General features: G+C 41.3%; 1 long non-coding RNA gene across 1 annotated transcript; it reads left to right on the forward strand.

The window, feature by feature from the left end:
* Positions 1 to 366: 366 nt before the first annotated feature.
* Positions 367 to 25064, forward strand: LOC110940289. Its single transcript, XR_002592970.2, has 2 exons — positions 367 to 836; positions 24780 to 25064. It is a non-coding gene; the product is annotated as an uncharacterized LOC110940289 (long non-coding RNA).
* Positions 25065 to 25216: the final 152 nt, after the last annotated feature.

Raw genomic sequence — 25216 nt, forward strand, 5'->3', positions numbered from 1 at the left:
GAATGCCTAGGAATGCCTATCTAACCTTACGGTGCGCGTATGTGGATTTGTGAGAAAACTTTTGAGCTTTAAACGATAATTTTCGATAAACGATTTTTATAACGAGTCTCGTAGGAATTACGGGCCACCTAAACACCGGGATTGGGCCCAAGCCCGAAGCCCACTAACAAAAACCCGAGGTATATAAGTGTGGTGATACCTTACCCTCTCAATTGAAATCTCAGATCATAACACAGCACACCATCTCCTCTCTTCAATTAGAAAACCCTATCCAAAAACTAAAATCATCAGTTGCACACTTTCTTTTATCCCCTCCCATCTCTCATATACAGACATATCACCACACACACAACCATAACACTCTCTCATCTATCCCTTCATGACCGGCGAAGCAGCATGAATTCAGGCGACAACCACGGGGCTCCGGTGAGGGTATCTTGGCGACGGCACCGCCATCTGCGGCGGCGGTGGTGGTGCCTCCATCAGCCAACGACAATACACCCCCCCTTTTCTTCTTCGTGAATCTAGCAGCGGCGCCGCCATGAGTGGCGGTAGATATGACTGTTCCGACATGATTTCCGGCGCCCCTTGTGTTATGGTGATGTCGTTTCTTTGGTGCTGATGTCGCAAGGATGATGTCGATGAAAGATGGTGTTGTTGAAGCTCGGTTCGTTCAGCTTCGGTACGGGTTCAAGTGAAGATGTTACAGATTCGGGTATGTTTGGTTAGATCTAGCTGGGTTTTTGTTTAATTCGGGTCTTTCGGATTTTGGGTCCAAGTTAGAAGGCTGCAGATTCACGGTTCGGTTCGGATTTGAGAAGATTCGGGACAGAATGGTACGGATTTCAGAATGATATCGGGAATTTAAATATCAATAACTTGAGGTCAAATGTTGACGTTCCTCCAGTTTCTGAAACCCGAATTCATAACATTCATCCTCAGCAGAATATTATAGGTGATGTTCTCAGTGGTGTAAGGACAAGGAATCAAATCAGAAATAACGAAAATGCTGGCTTGTATGCTGAGATACGAGAATCGGGACAACAAAATGATTGGTCTTTCGCCTGCTATGTTAGCCAAGAAGAGCCTAGATCTTGGAAGGAGGCATTGAAAGATGATTCCTGGGTGGAAGCCATGCAAGAAGAACTTCAGCAGTTCGAGAAGTTGGGTGTATGGAAATTGGTTGATAGGCTCGACAACTACAAAAAGATCGGAACTCGCTGGGTGTTTAAGTGCAAAAAGGACGACCGTGGGATTGTTGTCCGAAACAAAGCAAGGTTAGTGGTTCAAGGCTTCAGTCAGATTGAAGGTATTGACTACAATGAAGTGTATGCACCTGTTGCTCGTCTGGAGGCTATTAGAATCTTTCTAGCCTACGCATCCTTCAAGAAATTCAAGGTGTACCAGATGGATGTTAAAAGTGCTTTTCTACACGGAGTAGTCGAAGAGGAAGTATATGTCGAGCAACCACCGGGGTTTGAAGATCCATTACATCCTGACAGGGTTTTACTTCTTAACAAGGCGTTATATGGTCTTCATCAAGCACCTCGGGCCTGGTATGAAACACTGTCTACCTACCTGCTGAGCAATGGGTTTAGACGGGGTTTGATCGATTGTACCCTCTTCATCAAAGAAAAAGGTGAAGATCTTCTGTTGGTACAAGTGTATGTCGATGACATTATCTTTGGTTCTACCGATGATAAGTTATGCAAGGAATTTGAAAAGGTGATGCAAGATCGATTCGAGATGAGTGCGATGGGTGAAATGACGTTCTTCTTGGGTTTGCAAGTTAATCAGTCCGAATCTGGAATTTTTATTCACCAAACCAAGTACGTCGGGGACATCTTGAGCCGGTTCCAGATGTCCGATTCGAAGCCAATTTCTACTCCTCTTCCGCAGAATCACGGGATTACTCCGGATGAAGAAGGGGATGCTGTGGATTCTTCACTTTATCGTGCTATGATTGGATCCTTAATGTATCTCACCGCATCAAGACCCGACATTATGTATCCAACTTGTCTTCTCGCTAGGTACCAAGCGAATCCGAAGGTCTCTCACTATGCTGCTGTCAAAAGGATTTTTCGTTATCTGAAGAGTTACCCTGACACCGGGTTATGGTACCCTAAGGATGATAACTTCGATCTCAAAGCTTTCAGTGATTCTGATTTCGGCGGCTGCAAGAAAGATGGAAAATCAACTACAGCAGGATGTCAGTTCTTAGGCAATCGCCTAGTCACTTGGCAATGCAAGAAGCAGACATGTGTGGCTACGTCTACATGTGAAGCAGAATACATTGCTGCGTCTAGTTGCTGCTCCCAGGTTCTATGGATCCAACAACAGATGCGGGACTACGGTTTTGAATTCCTAACTACTCCTATTTATGTTGATAATGAGGCTGCCTTACAGATCACTAGAAATCCTGTACAGCACTCGAAAACGAAGCACATCGATATTAAATATCACTTCATACGTGATTGCTTTGAAAAGAGACTTATCGATGTGGTTCATATTCATACCGACCACCAACGTGCCGACCTTTTTACCAAAGCATTTGATAGATCAAGATTTGATTATTTACTTTTGGTAAACGACATTAAGGTGAAGCAAGAGTAACCGACATCAGGAAATCGTTTTTGTAAATATTTTTCTAAAAACCAAAAATCCAAAAATATTTTTACTTTATTTTATTTTTGAATTTTAGGGGGAGAAAGTTTCAAGAAAAATACAAAAACATTGAAAAACCACAAAAACACAAAAATATGTCTTTAATTTATTTACTTTCTGCATTTAAGGGGGAGAAACTTCAGAAAAACACAAAAACAATAGAAAATCAAAAATGAGTTTCTTGGTAATATAAGAGAAAGTGATATTACATCAGAGGTCGGTTGAAACATGTTTCTAAAAATCAAAAGGAAAAGAAAATGATAAGTAGCTCTGCTAATGATGTACCGGTAGACTCACGATCATTTTAAAGTATGCAGGAGATATAAACATAACGAACTGAAAACCGCGTGGGAACCGCTCATTGGCATATGGTCTTGGTACCGAAATTTCGTTTGATAGATTGCCGAGGTTCTGAGATATTCGGGGTTTATGCTGTTTATCATCTGGGTATCATGGTTGTTTCTATAAAAGACAAAGTCTAAGTTCTTCCATGATACCATACATACGTGTACATATTTCATACTGCATTCGATCTCAATAAGTGATAAACAATCACATGTCCATACAAAATAAGTGATTAAATATCACATTTATCCGGGAGTCAAGTTCGTCTCTCTGCTGTACGGAAGTACTGACCTGTTCACGGACTTGCTCCTGTGCCCTCATGCATCGAAAATCAAGTTCCTCATCAATAAGTGATTCTATCACATAGGGCTTGTTTTCAAACTCAAATAAGTGACTTGTTCACATTGTATATATATACGTTAAAAAAAACGGATGATAAATGTGTCGTGAGTGGATGAACACCGGTCGGTAAGTATAAATCATACCTTAAACGTATCTCATTGTATTATGATTACACTTGATCGTTGATTTTAAGTGGATAACAATATCGGTAATTGTGGTAGAATACTTATCCACCTCTGTAAAAGAATTTTAAAAGGAGATGTGTTTTGACAAAAGACCGCAAGCTGATATGATTCTCTTCGCCAGAAACTCGCAAAAATATTGTTGTGTTGTACATATTTATTTACTGCTTTATTTTAAACAGTTTTGTCGTTTGGTGCATATCAGCACGACATTAGCGGTGATGTCGTTTGATAACATTCAAAGGATATTAAAATTGTTGCCTTTCATTTTATCAAACCTCATAATCCAAAAAGATTTTCAATTTAATATTATTTTTGATTAACTGATGTTGGTGCTCGATCCGATACCTGACAAGCCGAGATACTTCATAAAACTAACCTTTGCAGAACTTCATAACGGACAACTTTTCAAAATGGTCATTTCTGAAAACCTCCAAAATTTGAAGGGTTTGAATTGAAAAATCCCAAAAATCCAAAGTGTTGGTGGAAATCTGATCCTTCGAGGAAGCAATGGCCCTCGAAAGATCAGATGGTCAAGAAAGTCAACGAAAGTCAATCACCTCAGTCGAAAGATGTTTTGGTCAACGAAGGATTTGACCAAATCCTTCGAGCTAATCAGATCCTTTGAAAGATGGAAAAGGTCGAAAGATATCTTTCGAAGGATAACAACAAATATCTGGTATCCTTCGATCCAGATCTTTCAAATATCTGGATCTTTCGAGCCAAATATGGATCCTTCGACCCAAAGTTGATCCTTCGATTCTCTTTTGCATCTTTCGAATGGTCATTTATCTTTCGAAACGGTTGGACTTTCGAGACGGTTGGACTTTTGAGGTCAGGGTATAAAAAGGGTTTCTTCTTCATTTGCACTTATCAGTTTCAAAAACATCACTCAAAACCCTCTCATCTTCTCGAAACTCTGCCAAAATTTTATTAACAAGTTACAGTATCAGGATTTGTTTACACTTTCGGTAGGACAATCATTATCACCTTAACTTCCAATGATTCAAACATAAACACGATCTTGTGTTCTTATGTTTCAAATTTTATTAACTAGAATAGGATAAAATGTGAAATCTGAATATGTTGTTAATGAATCAGTGATAGTTTTGATGATTATGTGGTGTTCTTGTATCTGTTTGTGTGTGTCAAATGTTGGTTTGAATCTTGATGACAGGGATATTTGGTTTGCGTTAAACAGGGGATGGTTAGGGTTTATGGTTAAACTGATACATGTGTGTGTGTTCATGTCCGGTTTGGGTCAAAATGTTGATTGTATGAAATGGTTTGTAGTGTTGTGTTTGTCTGATATAGCACACACTTGATTTCAGTTTAAACAATCACCGGAATTAAAACTAAAACCTCACCGGAAAACATACCGTTGAACAGTGATGCCGGAGATCAAAGCGAAGGATGATGACTCATCACCTCGATAGATGTGCTGTACAACATCCTTCGAGTTGAGTCTCGAAAGATGTTAGATTCCTCGAAGGATCATCCTTCGATTGATCAAGCCTTCGAATGATCAAGACATCTTTCAAACTCTTGATCCTTCGAAAGATGATCTTTCGATAAGGTTGTCATCCTTCAAGAAAAGTGACATCTTTCGAGCTGATCAACATCCTTCGAACAGTTTGCCATCCTTCGTGCCATATTCAATCCTTCGATGGATAATTAGTATCCTTCGAAGGTTCAACACTTAGAATTTTTCAAGAAATTGAAAATTTTCTAAGTGTGGAATTCCATTGTTGACTGTTTGACCTTTTCTTATTACGTGTCTATGTTTGATGAACAGAAATGGCACCAAAGGTAGCGAAAAAGGAACGAGCAAAGCCAACAAAGAAGGTGAAATCGGAGCTTGAATCTATGTCTGAATCTAGACATAACATGGCTGCATATTTACAACCGGAAGGGAGTATCAGTCCGGAGTTTACTGGAATCATGGAGTATCTTCATAGGGCGCGCATCAATTATGCTATCACAACACAGCACGTTGCCTATCAGTCGCACATCAAGGCGTTTTGGAGTTCAGCTGTGATTGAAACGGTGGAGAATAAGGAAGTGATCAGGGCAACAGTTGCTGAAAAACCCGTGGTTATTACAGAAAACACTATCAGAGAACGTCTACGGCTTGGAGATCAACCGGAAGATCCTACTTCTATAGATCTACAATGTCAGCGGGGGTTACTGATGAGGCTGCGATACATCGACGACGTTCTTGCCAATCAGATCAACAAGAAGTATATGCCGCTTCGATACAAGTTCCTGCTGCATATTCTTATTCATTGCCTAAGCAACAAGCGTTCTGGGTATGATCTGTCACCGATCGATTTGACTGGATTGTTTATGGCGCTGATTCTGAACAAGCCGTTCAACATATCTCGGTATATCTTCGACAATCTGAAGGAAAACGCTCGAAGGCCACTTCCGTCTGCAACACAACGAACATCCACCAAGTTCTGGTTATATCCCAGGTTTCTGCAGATGATGATAGATGATCAGATTCCTGATCTTGCTAAAGCCGAGGTAGATGTTCTTCCTGTTAATCCAATGAATGAGCGTACTCTGCTGATATTCAAGTCTATGGCCGCCTATAAGGAATCGGACCCAATTAGGAAACTTATTGGTCATCTGGATATTCCTAACTACGAGGCACCGCAGCACAACAAATGGCGTCGAGACGCGAGCGATTCTGATAATGAAGAGCCAAGGTTAATCGCTTTGGCTGATACGCAGCTCGGGGCTAAACAAGGAATCAAAGCAACAAGGAAGTCAGCTGGCAGTTCTAGTGCTGCAACACGTGTTGAGGTTGATGTCAATGTTGCTGCTGAAGAGGCTCAGGAAATGTCTGTAGATCCTGATGCTCGTGTTGGTACTGGTGGTGATGGTGGTGCTGTGGTTATTGAAACAGGTGGTAGTATAGGTGGAGATGGTGGTGATGCTGGTCAGTCTGGTACTGTTGCGACTGACAAGGGTAAAGGTAAAGTAGATCAGCCGAGGAAGCGAGTTGATGAAAGCAGCTCGTCTTCTGAAGAGGAAGGAGGTTCTGGTGATGGTGGTTCATCGTCTGAGGATGATAATCCTCCTCCTCCAGGGATGAAGAAAGTCTTTGATAAACGCGGGAACCCCCGGTTTGTGCGTATAAAGAAGACGGGTAGTACTGGAGAATCTGACCAGGATGAAGATTATACGCTTACTTCTCCGGGTTTTCTTAAGAAGAGGAAGGCAAAAAGGCAGGATGTTCGTTCATCAAAGAAAGCTGCTGGTGATTCCTCTATTCCAGTTTCTGTTCAGCCTTCATCTGCTCCTGAGCAGCAGTTTCCTCCCTCTGGTGATCAATTGACTGAAAAGGAGACGCTGGAGCTAATGTCTTCTCCTCAGAGGTCCTCTGGGACGCGCACGGTGACTGTTGATCAACAGCCGCCTGCAACTCCCACCTCAGGTACACATGCCCGACCCCCTCTCACTATTACTGGTCCTACATGTGCTTCGGGTCAGGCTGGTCAGTCTGGTTCTTCAAGACCTGAGCCTTCGCGGCCAACTCTGGCAGAAACCTTATCTGGATTTTCTGAAGCTGACAAGATACAATTCCTGATTGAACAAGTCAGTGAATTGGGTTCTATAGTTGGTCGACACACAAGAACAATTGAAGAATATCGTGTCCAGCGAAAACAAGATGTAATGGCACACAACCAGCTGTGTTCAATCGTTGAAGCCCAGAATATCAAGATCAAGGAACAGGCCGAGGAAATTGAAAGGTTAAAAGAGGCAAACAAGGCACGAGATAGGGAAGTCGAAATTATGAAAAGGCATAGTACTAATTTGGAGACTCAGGCGAAAGCGTTGAGGGAGAAGGTCAGTAGTCGCGATGATAGACTAATGGAAGCCTTCAAACCCATGTAAGCAAACCTCAACAAGATTCATTCCAAGGTTGGTACATTATGGAGTGAAAGGTGCAGTACCTTAGGGATAGTTCCCTCAAGGCGTGAGGATGATAAAGATGATGATGCAGCTAATCCAGATCAAACAACTGCCTCAAGTTCCGGTGCAACTGCATCCGGTGCTGCAGGTGGATCTGGTACACCTCAAGACACTCCTTCTGCTCCTCCAACAGCTACCACTGGCCCATCAGAACAGACAGAAACACTGGAAATGTCTACAGGGCCTGAACATATTAGCCTGGAACCGGAAACATTTGCAGATTTCCCTGAATCCTTAGGTTCTCAGAAGTATCATCCTGTCACGGGTGAACTGCTAGAAGAGGGAGAGTTTATTTCTGAAATGTCTGATGAACAGATACTGATCTTGACTGATTTGGATGAAGTTGCTGTGAGTATGATTGATGCCACTCCGTTGGAACAGGATCAAACTGATTTCTCTACAATTGAAGAAATCTTCATCATTTCTGATCCTGATCGTCCTGTATATTTTGGAAAGGACAATGCGGAGGTGAATGCCCTTGATGATGATTTTGTGGCTGAAAAGACTGCAGAGTTTGCCAATCTTTCTTCTGATTCACCAACAGCTCAAGAAAACCGTGAAAAGACAGTGAATGAATGCGAGCGGATTTCCTTGCTAGGAATCCTCCTCCACTCGCTCCGTTGGACCAGGTTAACTATATGAGGCTGGAGAAGAATCGGGCTCGAGGTCGCATTATTAGTTGGATGTTCGTCAAGGAACTTCACTGCATGGTCGTGAAAAGAGAAACTGGTCTTCAGTATTTCAGAACTCTCCTCAGTATTCTCTCACTTCCGTACTATGATGTTGCAGTGTTAGCTCAACTAGATGTTATCAATCGAGACGAAGAAAAGATGGTGGATCTCTTTGCTAAGAAAATCAGGTTGGAAAGGAGAAGGGGTTGGAAGGATCCTCTGTACAAGCCACAGTTTCCCATATACGAGCAGATCAGATTTACACTTGACCCGGAAACGAACACCGCTCGCTATCGTTTGGTATATGATCCTCCCAAAGTGATGAAGAAGATACCCTTACTGAAGATGAAGAATGACTTTCTTGGAAACTTCCGTTGCTGGGTCTACGATGCTGATACTGGAGAAGCCGTGATCCTATTCAGAGATAGTCAGGAGAACTTTAGAATAATAGATCTGATATGGATCACTAACATGTCCAGATCGGATATTATTGTTCTGAAGGATCATGAGATAAACTATTTGGTTCGAGATCGAGATCAAGCTATGAAGTTTCAAAAGATGGCCTTGTGCTGCTTCAATCTGCTGGTCAACGCAGGAAGTGCATGGTCATCACATCATCTGACAGTGGAAAGGACGTCCGAGACTTAAGACACGAAGACCGAGACAAAGCTACAGCCAAGGGGGAGTTTGTTGGTGCACTTGTGTCTGTACTTTGTCTGTATTTTGTAATGTATAAAACGATGTCTTTCGTCTGTTGTGTTTACGTTTTTTTGTTATGTTTGTTTATGTGTTGGAATGTATGTTTGACCAAGTCAACCATCCTCCTGGTTTGACTTGGCCAAACAGTCAACACTTTGTGTTTAATATGTACGCTTCGAAGGATGTCATCGAAGGATGTATTGTATCCTTCGATGACCTCGAAAGATATATTTCGATGAACACATATGGACCTCGAAGGATATATCATCCTTCGAGGTATGTATGGATCCTTCGGTATCTTTCGGTGGATATTATGGTCGATAGATGATCCTTCGACCAGAACTCATCATCCTTCGTGCATGTTATCTGTTATGGTATATATATACCATGTTGGGGTTCATTTCACAGTAGACACTTAGAAAGATATTGAGAGCAATTGTGAGTGAACCAAGGTCTTGTAAGAGAGCATTTCAGTTTGGTCAAGGGCTGTAACCGTGTCCACTGAAATACAAGAGAAAACTTTGATATATTGCGTGTCTACTCTTTCTCTTTGTAATCTTTGCTTTCATCTAAACTACGGTTTGCACTCTAGCTTGGATTCCGCACTTGCTAGTGTGTTAAACATAACAAGGAATAGGTTTAACCTCAACCTCCGAGGGACCTACAAGTGGTATCAGAGCCGTGGCTCTTTTCCTTGTTAAAACCGGGTTTGTACAAGACTTTGGAAGTGTTTGGACAAAAACTCATTTGGTTTAGCACCCGTTTTTAGTGTGTTTCTTGCCTTTCTGACCATAAAAACGTGTTCTAAACTAACCGGGTGTGTTACGGGAAGGTTTGGGTAACTTAAAATCTTGTTTGAAAAAGGTTTGCTAAATTCCGGCCAAACTTCCGGCTAAACTCCGGTGCTTGGCTGTGGATAAGAAGCTTCCTTTTTTGGGCAACTTTTCAAAGTCAAATCTGAAGTTGGTGAAAAGTTGGTGCAGAACATCCCTTCTGCCGAAAGTTGGTTCACCAACCACATCACCTTTTCACAATCTGTCAACCTTTTGTCAGTGTGTCAGACTCGTCGAAAGATACCTTTCGAACTCGAAAGATCATCTTTCGATCAAGGAGATTCGACAGATAACCATCCTTCGAACATCTTTTGAAGTCAGTGAGTTGTCTTTCGAGTCAAGGAATCTTTTCGAAAGATACATCATTCGAGTTACTGTTTTCCTTCGAAAGATAAGGATCCTTCGTGTAGGAGAATCTTTCGAGGTTATTGTTCGAAACTCAACAGTGATCCTTCGAACACTGTTGATCCTTCGAACAAGTGTCATCCTTCGAGGATCTTTCGAGTCTTATCTGTTTAAGCTTAACAATTTGTGATATTTCAGGTCTTTCAATCCTTGATCCTTCGGCAGTTTGTTATCCTTCAAAGTTTTAACATAGTTTGTGAAAAAAATTTTTAAAATCAATTTTCACCTAATATATTAAATATAAAATGGGAACAAACGGTCAATGGGATCCATCTGCGTGGACTACAACAACTTTGACTCCACAGTCATCATCTACGCAATCATCAGCCACGCAATCTGCGCCAAAGTTCAACAAAACTGCATGGATGCAGGCTATTGCCCCACCTCAAGCTGCAATGATAACTGCAAATCAATGGGCATTGGTCACAAATCAAAGCAGCAGCATTCAAGCCATGATGCAAAACGACAGTGAAACTGGTACAAGCACAAAGCCGCCAAAACTAAATCACATCAATGATTGGGGATGGTGGAAAGAAAGGCTGAGAACTTATGTTCAGGGGCAAGGTCAAGATCTATGGATGTGTTTCTTCACTCCATTTGAAAATGAGTTGGAAGTTGCAGGATCAAATCCAGAAACTTACAGCACAATGTCTGATGATGATAAGAAGAAGTTTGAGTTGGAAAAGAAAGCATTCATGATTCTCACGCAAGCTCTTCACAGACACATATACCACTAGTTTGTTTATTGCACGACTACTAAAAGCTTGTGGGATATGCTCACGTTACGGTGTGAAGGAAACGCTCAATCAAGGAAGATCAAGCAAGAGTTGCTGAAGAAAGAGTTTGAAGGTTTCACTTGTATGGAGAACGAGGGTTTGGCAGAATTATCTACAAGATTCCATCATCTGTTGAGTGAAATGTTTGCCTTCAGAGTCACTGCCACTCCACAAGAAATGGTGAAGAGATTTGCTGATGGCTTACCAGCAAAATGGAGCGGTTATCTTGAGATTCTCAAAGAAAACGGTGTTCTGGACACAATCACCGTTTATGAGCTAATTCAGAAATTGGAGAACAAAGATGTAGAAGAAAAGCTAAAGGCAAAAAGAACAATAACTCCTCAGAATCCAGAGATGTATTTTGGGATTGCAGGTGGCATTAGTGGAGAAAAGCCAGCCTCTCAGCATGCTAAGCTTCAAACAGCTTTCATCTCTAACACCGGACCTTCCACAACGAATCAGTTTGATCCTTCAGCATACACGATGATGTATTCAAGACCAGATTCTTCTTCTCAACAACAACAACAACAGACAGCTCAACAATTCACACCACCGCCTTTCTTGGATCCAAACAGAGCTCAACAGCAACAACCACAACAGCATGGATTTTATGGAAGTTCTTCAAGCTTTCAAGCTACTTCCAATCCGAACACTGTCAGATTGGACACTTCAAACTTTTCAAAAGTCAGTGTCGAGATAGCCAAGGAGCATATGGAGATGTTGAACACCTTGGTTAGTGCTTACTGTGGGTTGGTTGCAGGTCAAATTGGAAATATCAATCTAACCAACGAAGATTACCAGCAAGTTGATAAAGAAGAGTTTGAGATGATGGATATAAAATGGGCTCTTGCTAGTGCTATCCGTAGAGCTAAAGAGTTTATGGAGAGAACGGGGAGAACCAACTTGGAAAGCAACAACAACACCAAGTATGGTTTTGATAAGAATGCTGTCACCTGCTTCAACTGTGGTGAAAAGGGTCATTTCAAGCGGGAATGTCAGAAGCCACCCAAACAAGGCAATCAGAATCCTTTCAGGAATCAAAGATAGCCTCAGCAACAACAGAAAAATTCTGACAGACAAATAGTTCCCGTGGGAGGAAATACATCTGGATCCACAAACTCTAATCCCCACAGAGGATTAGTTGTTCAAGCTGATGAGATTTGCAACTGGAATCTTCAGCTTGGTGAAGGAGGAAATGGTGGAACAGCATGTTATGCTAAGGTGGTTGAGAATGTTGAAAAGGTTGTAGAACCCGTGTCTGCTGGTGAATCTTCAGAAGATGAAGATAGCTCGGGTTATAGTGGAAGTTTGGATGGGGAATCACTTGATGCTGGTGATTTATCAAGTGAGGCTTTAGACTTGGAGGTTGATGAGTTATTGGTTGATGCTGAAGCATTATGCAAGAGAAGATCTATTCTTTGCCAGAAAGCTGCTGGAACTTCCGAGAAGCTTTCTCAATTTTTCTCTGAAGATGGATCTTTTTCTTTTCATACAGCCTTTATGGCTCATGTTGAAGGACAAACCTCTCAGGTATGTGATTCTAAACCTGACTCTATTTCTGCTGCTGTTGAATGTGCTAAATGTCTAGAATATGCAGAAAAGGAAAGTCTGTTTGAAATCACACACAAACACAATCAAGAATTGATTGTTGATCTGTCTAAAGCAACTGAGGCTAACTTGTTTTTAACAAGAAATGAAAAAGAGTTTAAAGCAACAACTGCGTCATTAAAACATGATGTTTCTGAACTTCAAAAGGCTGTTTTGAGAAAACAACATGCTAATAATAACTTGATTGACACAATTGAAAAACAAATGGTAGAGTTAGCTACAGCTCGATGCGAATGTGAAACAATCAAGCAGAAATTGGAAAGCTATTCCAATTCCCGCTATGTTTTGGATCACATTATTGATGTTCAAAGGAAAAAGGGGGATGCAAAATGTATTGGTTACAAATCATGCCCTCCCCCGATGAATCACAATTATTCCAAGTTGCCTAATGACGAGGATATGCCCCGTTTTGAACCTACTGTGCCACTCGGTCTAGATGACTTTGCAGCAGGCCTCGGGTTCACAACTGGTACATCATCCTTAGGTCAATCAGAATCTGAGAACGTGACAGATACATCGTGTGTTAAGGAACAGAGTCCTCCCATTATTGAGGATGCTGATTCTTCGGACGATGAATCTGAAGAAATTGTGAAACGACAGTCTGACTCGGTTACAACAGATATTCCTATCGAGAATCACATTCTGTGTGATCCACCAGTGAAACCTAGTAAGACTGAAATGTCAAAGGCGATGAAATCCCTTGTAGTTAGCTCTGAAGGGAATAACTTGTTGTATACGCTCAAAGGAGATAGCAAAATCTACTCTGACAAAGATTTTCCAATTAAAAATGTAAATCAAGATTTAATTGAGCAAATTTTTGAAGGATGTACTGATAAGTTTTTGGGGAACAAAGGTGGAAAAGTAACAGTCACTCAATGTGATCCAATTCCGTGTGAACAAATTAGAAAACAATACGGAAACCAAAAACTACCAGTTGAGCGAAAACAACAAGTCAATTCAGGAAAGGGTAAGGGCCAGGTGCAGGGAAAGAAGGCTCAAAATAAGAATGTTCAAGCACCAAAAGTTCAGCAGCCTAAGACTGAACAACCAAAGGTTCAACAACCTAAAGTTGAACAGTGTAAGGCTACTCAACCTAAGGCTGCACAACCTAAAATTCCACAATCTAAGGTTGAGCAACCTAAGGTTCAAAGGGTGCAAAACAAAAGAGCTCCTGTCAAGAAAAGAGAACAGAAATTGAACTTTGTTGGATCAAAGGGTACGGACAAACTTGAAACATTTCAAAATAAATCTAACATTGATTTTATAAAACAAGTTAGAATTTTAAAGAGAAATGATGAGAACAATTATACCCAACACACCAATGGATGTGACTTAGGTCCAAGCATATCTAGATCACAAAGTTCAGTATCTGGTTCTTTGTCTGGTCATCAACACGTTTCTCCGAGGTTTGTAGAGCGGAGAATGTGTTTTGAATGTGGAACAGTTGGGCACATTGTAAGATACTGCCCATACTTGCAAAAATTGAAGGGAAAAACAAGTGCTCCCCAAGAAACCAATTACCAAAAACAACCGATTTCCCCGAAACAAGACCCACGTGTCTTGAAAGAAAGGGAAAAGAAGGTAAAACAAAAGAACAAAAAGGTAATTGAGAAGGCCTTAAAATCAGAGGTCAAGGATGAAAAACCTGTACAAGCTAAACCTACAAATGTAAAACCAGTAAATACAAAAACAATTAATCCAAATACTGGTAAAGGACAACAAGCTTGGAAACAAAAACAGGTAACTAAGTCAGGGGGAGCACCAGAGGTTCTATTTCCTAATCATCAAGTGATTGAAATCACTTTCCTTGATGATCAAGGACGACCCAAGTCCACAAAGGCTTGGGTCCCCCTCTCAAACTGATATGTTAGTTGCATGTGCAGGCGGCTCCAGGAGGAACTATTAATAGTCTTTGGATTGTTGATAGTGGGGCTTCCAGGCACATGACGGGCGACTATCGTCTTCTTTTTGATGTGCGAAGTATAAGAGGAGGATATGTTGCGTTTGCCGGAGACAAAGGAGGGTATATCACCGGCGAGGGAATGATCTCAAATGGAATTGTGAGTTTCGACAAAATCAATTATGTGCAACAGTTGGATCACAATCTCCTGAGTGTTTCTCAGATCTGCGACAAAAAGTTCACCGTGCATTTTGATGATGCCGGTTGTTATGTGCTGAAGCCAGGATTCAAGATTCCCGCTGAATGGATTCTCTTATCAACACCAAGAGTTAATGATTTGTATGTCCTTGATATGAGCCAAGCAATAACTCAGTCAAAACAAGTTACTTGCTTTATTTCAAAAGCCACTGAAAAGGAGACGATCTCTTGGCACAGACGAATGGGTCATATTCACCTCAGAAAAATGAATCACCTAGTCAAAAACAATCTGGTGAGAGGTGTTAATGTGAAAAATTTTCAACTTTAAGATGTCTGTGTGCCATGTCAAAAGGGAAAGCAGACCAAGAAATCTCATCCATTGAAGAAGGTTAACACTGTCAACATGCCACTCGAGCGTTTGCATATGGACCTTTTCGGCCCAGTCAAACACAAGAGTGTGCACGGAGAAGTTTTCTGCTTGGTAGTTACTGATGACTATTCAAGATTTTCATGGGTTGACTTCATGGTCCACAAGAGCGAGACTCCAGAGATTCTGAAGAATTTGATCACCTTGTTGGAAAATCTGTATAATCTAAAGGTGAGGCGAATTCGAAGCGACAACGGTACCGAGTTCAAAAACAGGGTTATGGATGAGTTTTGCACTGCAAAAGGAATCCTTCATGAATACAGCTCTCGGTACACGCCACAACAAAACGGAGTCGCTGAAAGAAAGAACAGAACCTTAATTGAGACTGCAAGAACCATGTTGGTTGAGTCTCAGCTTCCAGTTCGATTCTGGACTGAAGCTGTTGCCTCGGCTTGCTACACGTTAAACAGGGTTCTCACAGTGAAAAGACATGGAAAAACGTGCTTCGAACTCCTACACAAGAAAACTCCTGACTTGGAATATATAGAACCTTTTGGTGCACCATGTACCATGATTGAACCTGATGGGAAGTTTGGTGCCAAAGCTATCGAAGGTTACTTCCTTGGGTATGCTACTCCTAATCTGCGAGTATGGAACCTGACTACCAAAAGAATTGAAGAATGGGGTGAAGTAAGAGTTCAAAGATATTCTAATCCTCCGAAGCCTTCTGGAGATCCATGGATGTTCTATTATGATGGTCTTTTCGACTCATTTAATCTGCCGACATTTGATGATGACAATGCAATTGCTCAAATGTTGTCTGAAAGCGAGAATGCAACTGGCTCTCAGTTAGCTCGTCCAATCATTGTTGACTCACAAGCGTCTTCTTCTGTCAACAATCTCGCTTCAAATGAGGTGTTTAATGATGCTGTCGATTACAATTTGTCATCGGAAGATGAGGAGTATGTTGATGCAAATGATGGTGAAGCACTGCGTCCGGTTCAAGGTACTTCAGAAGCAACGGATCCAGTGTCTGCGCCAATTATCCAAGAAGAAAATGCATCATCTTCTACAACTCACCAGCTTCAGAATGATATCGGGAATTTAAATATCAATAACTTGAGGTCAAATGTTGACGTTCCTCCAGTTTCTGAAACCCGAATTCATAACATTCATCCTCAGCAGAATATTATAGGTGATGTTCTCAGTGGTGTAAGGACAAGGAATCAAATCAGAAATAACGAAAATGCTGGCTTGTATGCTGAGATATGAGAATCGGGACAACAAAATGATTGGTCTTTCGCCTGCTATGTTAGCCAAGAAGAGCCTAGATCTTGGAAGGAGGCATTGAAAGATGATTCCTGGGTGGAAGCCATGCAAGAAGAACTTCAGCAGTTCGAGAAGTTGGGTGTATGGAAATTGGTTGATAGGCTCGACAACTACAAAAAGATCGGAACTCGCTGGGTGTTTAAGTGCAAAAAGGACGACCGTGGGATTGTTGTCCGAAACAAAGCAAGGTTAGTGGTTCAAGGCTTCAGTCAGATTGAAGGTATTGACTACAATGAAGTGTATGCACCTGTTGCTCGTCTGGAGGATATTAGAATCTTTCTAGCCTACGCATCCTTCAAGAAATTCAAGGTGTACCAGATGGATGTTAAAAGTGCTTTTCTACACGGAGTAGTCGAAGAGGAAGTATATGTCGAGCAACCACCTGGGTTTGAAGATCCATTACATCCTGACAGGGTTTTACTTCTTAACAAGGCGTTATATGGTCTTCATCAAGCACCTCGGGCCTGGTATGAAACACTGTCTACCTACCTGCTGAGCAATGGGTTTAGACGGGGTTTGATCGATTGTACCCTCTTCATCAAAGAAAAAGGTGAAGATCTTCTGTTGGTACAAGTGTATGTCGATGACATTATCTTTGGTTCTACCGATGATAAGTTATGCAAGGAATTTGAAAAGGTGATGCAAGATCGATTCGAGATGAGTGCGATGGGTGAAATGACGTTCTTCTTGGGTTTGCAAGTTAATCAGTCCGAATCTGGAATTTTTATTCACCAAACCAAGTACGTCGGGGACATCTTGAGCCGGTTCCAGATGTCCGATTCGAAGCCAATTTCTACTCCTCTTCCGCAGAATCACGGGATACCTCCGGATGAAGAAGGGGATGCTGTGGATTCTTCACTTTATCGTGCTATGATTGGATCCTTAATGTATCTCACCGCATCAAGACCCGACATTATGTATCCAACTTGTCTTCTCGCTAGGTACCAAGCGAATCCGAAGGTCTCTCACTATGCTGCTGTCAAAAGGATTTTTCGTTATCTGAAGAGTTACCCTGACACCGGGTTATGGTACCCTAAGGATGATAACTTCGATCTCAAAACTTTCAGTGATTCTGATTTCGGCGGCTGCAAGAAAGATGGAAAATCAACTACAGCAGGATGTCAGTTCTTAGGCAATCGCCTAGTCACTTGGCAATGCAAGAAGCAGACATGTGTGGCTACGTCTACATGTGAAGCAGAATACATTGCTGCGTCTAGTTGCTGCTCCCAGGTTCTATGGATCCAACAACAGATGCGGGACTACGGTTTTGAATTCCTAACTACTCCTATTTATGTTGATAATGAGGCTGCCTTACAGATCACTAGAAATCCTGTACAGCACTCGAAAACGAAGCACATCGATATTAAATATCACTTCATACGTGATTGCTTTGAAAAGAGACTTATCGATGTGGTTCATATTCATACCGACCACCAACGTGCCGACCTTTTTACCAAAGCATTTGATAAATCAAGATTTGATTATTTACTTTTGGTAAACGACATTAAGGTGAAGCAAGAGTAACCGACATCAGGAAATCGTTTTTGTAAATATTTTTCTAAAAACCAAAAATCCAAAAATATTTTTACTTTATTTTATTTTTGAATTTTAGGGGGAGAAAGTTTCAAGAAAAATACAAAAACATTGAAAAACCACAAAAACACAAAAATATGTCTTTAATTTATTTACTTTCTGCATTTAAGGGGGAGAAACTTCAGAAAAACACAAAAACAATAGAAAATCAAAAATTAGTTTCTTGGTAATATAAGAGAAAGTGATATTACATCAGAGGTCGGTTGAAACATGTTTCTAAAAATCAAAAGGAAAAGAAAATGATAAGTAGCTCTGCTAATGATGTACCGGTAGACTCACGATCATTTTAAAGTATGCAGGAGATATAAACATAACGAACTGAAAACCGCGTGGGAACCGCTCATTGGCATATGGTCTTGGTACCGAAATTTCGTTTGATAGATTGCCGAGGTTCTGAGATATTCGGGGTTTATGCTGTTTATCATCTGGGTATCATGGTTGTTTCTATAAAAGACAAAGTCTAAGTTCTTCCATGATACCATACATACGTGTACATATTTCATACTGCATTCGATCTCAATAAGTGATAAACAATCACATGTCCATACAAAATAAGTGATTAAATATCACATTTATCCGGGAGTCAAGTTCGTCTCTCTGCTGTACGGAAGTACTGACCTGTTCACGGACTTGCTCCTGTGCCCTCATGCATCGAAAATCAAGTTCCTCATCAATAAGTGATTCTATCACATAGGGCTTGTTTTCAAACTCAAATAAGTGACTTGTTCACATTGTATATATATACGTTAAAAAAAACGGATGATAAATGTGTCGTGAGTGGATGAACACCGGTCGGTAAGTATAAATCATACCTTAAACGTATCTCATTGTATTATGATTACACTTGATCGTTGATTTTAAGTGGATAACAATATCGGTAATTGTGGTAGAATACTTATCCACCTCTGTAAAAGAATTTTAAAAGGAGATGTGTTTTGACAAAAGACCGCAAGCTGATATGATTCTCTTCGCCAGAAACTCGCAAAAATATTGTTGTGTTGTACATATTTATTTACTGCTTTATTTTAAACAGTTTTGTCGTTTGGTGCATATCAGCACGACATTAGCGGTGATGTCGTTTGATAACATTCAAAGGATATTAAAATTGTTGCCTTTCATTTTATCAAACCTCATAATCCAAAAAGATTTTCAATTTAATATTATTTTTGATTAACTGATGTTGGTGCTCGATCCGATACCTGACAAGCCGAGATACTTCATAAAACTAACCTTTGCAGAACTTCATAACGGACAACTTTTCAAAATGGTCATTTCTGAAAACCTCCAAAATTTGAAGGGTTTGAATTGAAAAATCCCAAAAATCCAAAGTGTTGGTGGAAATCTGATCCTTCGAGGAAGCAATGGCCCTCGAAAGATCAGATGGTCAAGAAAGTCAACGAAAGTCAATCACCTCAGTCGAAAGATGTTTTGGTCAACGAAGGATTTGACCAAATCCTTCGAGCTAATCAGATCCTTTGAAAGATGGAAAAGGTCGAAAGATATCTTTCGAAGGATAACAACAAATATCTGGTATCCTTCGATCCAGATCTTTCAAATATCTGGATCTTTCGAGCCAAATATGGATCCTTCGACCCAAAGTTGATCCTTCGATTCTCTTTTGCATCTTTCGAATGGTCATTTATCTTTCGAAACGGTTGGACTTTCGAGACGGTTGGACTTTCGAGGTCAGGGTATAAAAAGGGTTTCTTCTTCATTTGCACTTATCAGTTTCAAAAACATCACTCAAAACCCTCTCATCTTCTCGAAACTCTGCCAAAATTTTATTAACAAGTTACAGTATCAGGATTTGTTTACACTTTCGGTAGGACAATCATTATCACCTTAACTTCCAATGATTCAAACATAAACACGATCTTGTGTTCTTATGTTTCAAATTTTATTAACTAGAATAGGATAAAATGTGAAATCTGAATATGTTGTTAATGAATCAGTGATAGTTTTGATGATTATGTGGTGTTCTTGTATCTGTTTGTGTGTGTCAAATGTTGGTTTGAATCTTGATGACAGGGATATTTGGTTTGCGTTAAACAGGGGATGGTTAGGGTTTATGGTTAAACTGATACATGTGTGTGTGTTCATGTCCGGTTTGGGTCAAAATGTTGATTGTATGAAATGGTTTGTAGTGTTGTGTTTGTCTGATATAGCACACACTTGATTTCAGTTTAAACAATCACCGGAATTAAAACTAAAACCTCACCGGAAAACATACCGTTGAACAGTGATGCCGGAGATCAAAGCGAAGGATGATGACTCATCACCTCGATAGATGTGCTGTACAACATCCTTCGAGTTGAGTCTCAAAAGATGTTAGATTCCTCGAAGGATCATCCTTCGATTGATCAAGCCTTCGAATGATCAAGACATCTTTCAAACTCTTGATCCTTCGAAAGATGATCTTTCGATAAGGTTGTCATCCTTCAAGAAAAGTGACATCTTTCGAGCTGATCAACATCCTTCGAACAGTTTGCCATCCTTCGTGCCATATTCAATCCTTCGATGGATAATTAGTATCCTTCGAAGGTTCAACACTTAGAATTTTTCAAGAAATTGAAAATTTTCTAAGTGTGGAATTCCATTGTTGACTGTTTGACCTTTTCTTATTACGTGTCTATGTTTGATGAACAGAAATGGCACCAAAGGTAGCGAAAAAGGAACGAGCAAAGCCAACAAAGAAGGTGAAATCGGAGCTTGAATCTATGTCTGAATCTAGACATAACATGGCTGCATATTTACAACCGGAAGGGAGTATCAGTCCGGAGTTTACTGGAATCATGGAGTATCTTCATAGGGCGCGCATCAATTATGCTATCACAACACAGCACGTTGCCTATCAGTCGCACATCAAGGCGTTTTGGAGTTCAGCTGTGATTGAAACGGTGGAGAATAAGGAAGTGATCAGGGCAACAGTTGCTGAAAAACCCGTGGTTATTACAGAAAACACTATCAGAGAACGTCTACGGCTTGGAGATCAACCGGAAGATCCTACTTCTATAGATCTACAATGTCAGCGGGGGTTACTGATGAGGCTGCGATACATCGACGACGTTCTTGCCAATCAGATCAACAAGAAGTATATGCCGCTTCGATACAAGTTCCTGCTGCATATTCTTATTCATTGCCTAAGCAACAAGCGTTCTGGGTATGATCTGTCACCGATCGATTTGACTGGATTGTTTATGGCGCTGATTCTGAACAAGCCGTTCAACATATCTCGGTATATCTTCGACAATCTGAAGGAAAACGCTCGAAGGCCACTTCCGTCTGCAACACAACAAACATCCACCAAGTTCTGGTTATATCCCAGGTTTCTGCAGATGATGATAGATGATCAGATTCCTGATCTTGCTAAAGCCGAGGTAGATGTTCTTCCTGTTAATCCAATGAATGAGCGTACTCTGCTGATATTCAAGTCTATGGCCGCCTATAAGGAATCGGACCCAATTAGGAAACTTATTGGTCATCTGGATATTCCTAACTACGAGGCACCGCAGCACAACAAATGGCGTCGAGACGCGAGCGATTCTGATAATGAAGAGCCAAGGTTAATCGCTTTGGCTGATACGCAGCTCGGGGCTAAACAAGGAATCAAAGCAACAAGGAAGTCAGCTGGCAGTTCTAGTGCTGCAACACGTGTTGAGGTTGATGTCAATGTTGCTGCTGAAGAGGCTCAGGAAATGTCTGTAGATCCTGATGCTCGTGTTGGTACTGGTGGTGATGGTGGTGCTGTGGTTATTGAAACAGGTGGTAGTATAGGTGGAGATGGTGGTGATGCTGGTCAGTCTGGTACTGTTGCGACTGACAAGGGTAAAGGTAAAGTAGATCAGCCGAGGAAGCGAGTTGATGAAAGCAGCTCGTCTTCTGAAGAGGAAGGAGGTTCTGGTGATGGTGGTTCATCGTCTGAGGATGATAATCCTCCTCCTCCAGGGATGAAGAAAGTCTTTGATAAACGCGGGAACCCCCGGTTTGTGCGTATAAAGAAGACGGGTAGTACTGGAGAATCTGACCAGGATGAAGATTATACGCTTACTTCTCCGGGTTTTCTTAAGAAGAGGAAGGCAAAAAGGCAGGATGTTCGTTCATCAAAGAAAGCTGCTGGTGATTCCTCTATTCCAGTTTCTGTTCAGCCTTCATCTGCTCCTGAGCAGCAGTTTCCTCCCTCTGGTGATCAATTGACTGAAAAGGAGACGCTGGAGCTAATGTCTTCTCCTCAGAGGTCCTCTGGGACGCGCACGGTGACTGTTGATCAACAGCCGCCTGCAACTCCCACCTCAGGTACACATGCCCGACCCCCTCTCACTATTACTGGTCCTACAGGTGCTTCGGGTCAGGCTGGTCAGTCTGGTTCTTCAAGACCTGAGCCTTCGCGGCCAACTCTGGCAGAAACCTTATCTGGATTTTCTGAAGCTGACAAGATACAATTCCTGATTGAACAAGTCAGTGAATTGGGTTCTATAGTTGGTCGACACACAAGAACAATTGAAGAATATCGTGTCCAGCGAAAACAAGATGTAATGGCACACAACCAGCTGTGTTCAATCGTTGAAGCCCAGAATATCAAGATCAAGGAACAGGCCGAGGAAATTGAAAGGTTAAAAGAGGCAAACAAGGCACGAGATAGGGAAGTCGAAATTATGAAAAGGCATAGTACTAATTTGGAGACTCAGGCGAAAGCGTTGAGGGAGAAGGTCAGTAGTCGCGATGATAGACTAATGGAAGCCTTCAAACCCATGTAAGCAAACCTCAACAAGATTCATTCCAAGGTTGGTACATTATGGAGTGAAAGGTGCAGTACCTTAGGGATAGTTCCCTCAAGGCGTGAGGATGATAAAGATGATGATGCAGCTAATCCAGATCAAACAACTGCCTCAAGTTCCGGTGCAACTGCATCCGGTGCTGCAGGTGGATCTGGTACACCTCAAGACACTCCTTCTGCTCCTCCAACAGCTACCACTGGCCCATCAGAACAGACAGAAACACTGGAAATGTCTACAGGGCCTGAACATATTAGCCTGGAACCGGAAACATTTGCAGATTTCCCTGAATCCTTAGGTTCTCAGAAGTATCATCCTGTCACGGGTGAACTGCTAGAAGAGGGAGAGTTTATTTCTGAAATGTCTGATGAACAGATACTGATCTTGACTGATTTGGATGAAGTTGCTGTGAGTATGATTGATGCCACTCCGTTGGAACAGGATCAAACTGATTTCTCTACAATTGAAGAAATCTTCATCATTTCTGATCCTGATCGTCCTGTATATTTTGGAAAGGACAATGCGGAGGTGAATGCCCTTGATGATGATTTTGTGGCTGAAAAGACTGCAGAGTTTGCCAATCTTTCTTCTGATTCACCAACAGCTCAAGAAAACCGTGAAAAGACAGTGAATGAATGCGAGCGGATTTCCTTGCTAGGAATCCTCCTCCACTCGCTCCGTTGGACCAGGTTAACTATATGAGGCTGGAGAAGAATCGGGCTCGAGGTCGCATTATTAGTTGGATGTTCGTCAAGGAACTTCACTGCATGGTCGTGAAAAGAGAAACTGGTCTTCAGTATTTCAGAACTCTCCTCAGTATTCTCTCACTTCCGTACTATGATGTTGCAGTGTTAGCTCAACTAGATGTTATCAATCGAGACGAAGAAAAGATGGTGGATCTCTTTGCTAAGAAAATCAGGTTGGAAAGGAGAAGGGGTTGGAAGGATCCTCTGTACAAGCCACAGTTTCCCAGATACGAGCAGATCAGATTTACACTTGACCCGGAAACGAACACCGCTCGCTATCGTTTGGTATATGATCCTCCCAAAGTGATGAAGAAGATACCCTTACTGAAGATGAAGAATGACTTTCTTGGAAACTTCCGTTGCTGGGTCTACGATGCTGATACTGGAGAAGCCGTGATCCTATTCAGAGATAGTCAGGAGAACTTTAGAATAATAGATCTGATATGGATCACTAACATGTCCAGATCGGATATTATTGTTCTGAAGGATCATGAGATAAACTATTTGGTTCGAGATCGAGATCAAGCTATGAAGTTTCAAAAGATGGCCTTGTACTGCTTCAATCTGCTGGTCAACGCAGGAAGTGCATGGTCATCACATCATCTGACAGTGGAAAGGACGTCCGAGACTTAAGACACGAAGACCGAGACAAAGCTACAGCCAAGGGGGAGTTTGTTGGTGCACTTGTGTCTGTACTTTGTCTGTATTTTGTAATGTATAAAACGATGTCTTTCGTCTGTTGTGTTTACGTTTTTTTGTTATGTTTGTTTATGTGTTGGAATGTATGTTTGACCAAGTCAACCATCCTCCTGGTTTGACTTGGCCAAACAGTCAACACTTTGTGTTTAATATGTATGCTTCGAAGGATGTCATCGAAGGATGTATTGTATCCTTCGATGACCTCGAAAGATATATTTCGATGAACACATATGGACCTCGAAGGATATATCATCCTTCGAGGTATGTATGGATCCTTCGGTATCTTTCGGTGGATATTATGGTCGATAGATGATCCTTCGACCAGAACTCATCATCCTTCGTGCATGTTATCTGTTATGGTATATATATACCATGTTGGGGTTCATTTCACAGTAGACACTTAGAAACATATTGAGAGCAATTGTGAGTGAACCAAGGTCTTGTAAGAGAGCATTTCAGTTTGGTCAAGGGCTGTAACCGTGTCCACTGAAATACAAGAGAAAACTTTGATATATTGCGTGTCTACTCTTTCTCTTTGTAATCTTTGCTTTCATCTAAACTACGGTTTGCACTCTAGCTTGGATTCCGCACTTGCTAGTGTGTTAAACATAACAAGGAATAGGTTTAACCTCAACCTCCGAGGGACCTACAGTTCGAGTTTTGTTTCAGATTCGGTTCTAATTTAGTTCGGGTGCACGTCAGTTGTGGTTCGGGTTCGTGAAACGGGTCGACTCGGTGCAACACGGCTCGACCCGATCAGCTCATTAGTCAACTCGGTCAACACCCGAGTCAACTCGGGTCAACACCAGTCAACAGAAGTCAAGGATAGTCAACTCAGACCCGGTAAAGTTATAACGACGCGAAATTTAGTTAGTTCGATATACGTTAGTCAGATTTTTAGTTAGTTACGCGACCTTATTTCCATTTTGGTGCATTTGACAAGATTATTACATATTGTTTGGGTTATTGGTTGAATTTTGAAAAATATATCGACACTTAGATATCGGGATCGTCCAAAAACAGAGGAAACTCTGTCCGTTTTCCGTTAAAAACCCGGATTACAAAACATATTTAAATCTTAAAGACGACACTTATCGAGATACAAG

The sequence above is a fragment of the Helianthus annuus genome, chromosome 5 (genome assembly GCF_002127325.2).
Source record: "Helianthus annuus cultivar XRQ/B chromosome 5, HanXRQr2.0-SUNRISE, whole genome shotgun sequence".
Classification (NCBI taxonomy): Eukaryota; Viridiplantae; Streptophyta; class Magnoliopsida; order Asterales; family Asteraceae; genus Helianthus; species Helianthus annuus.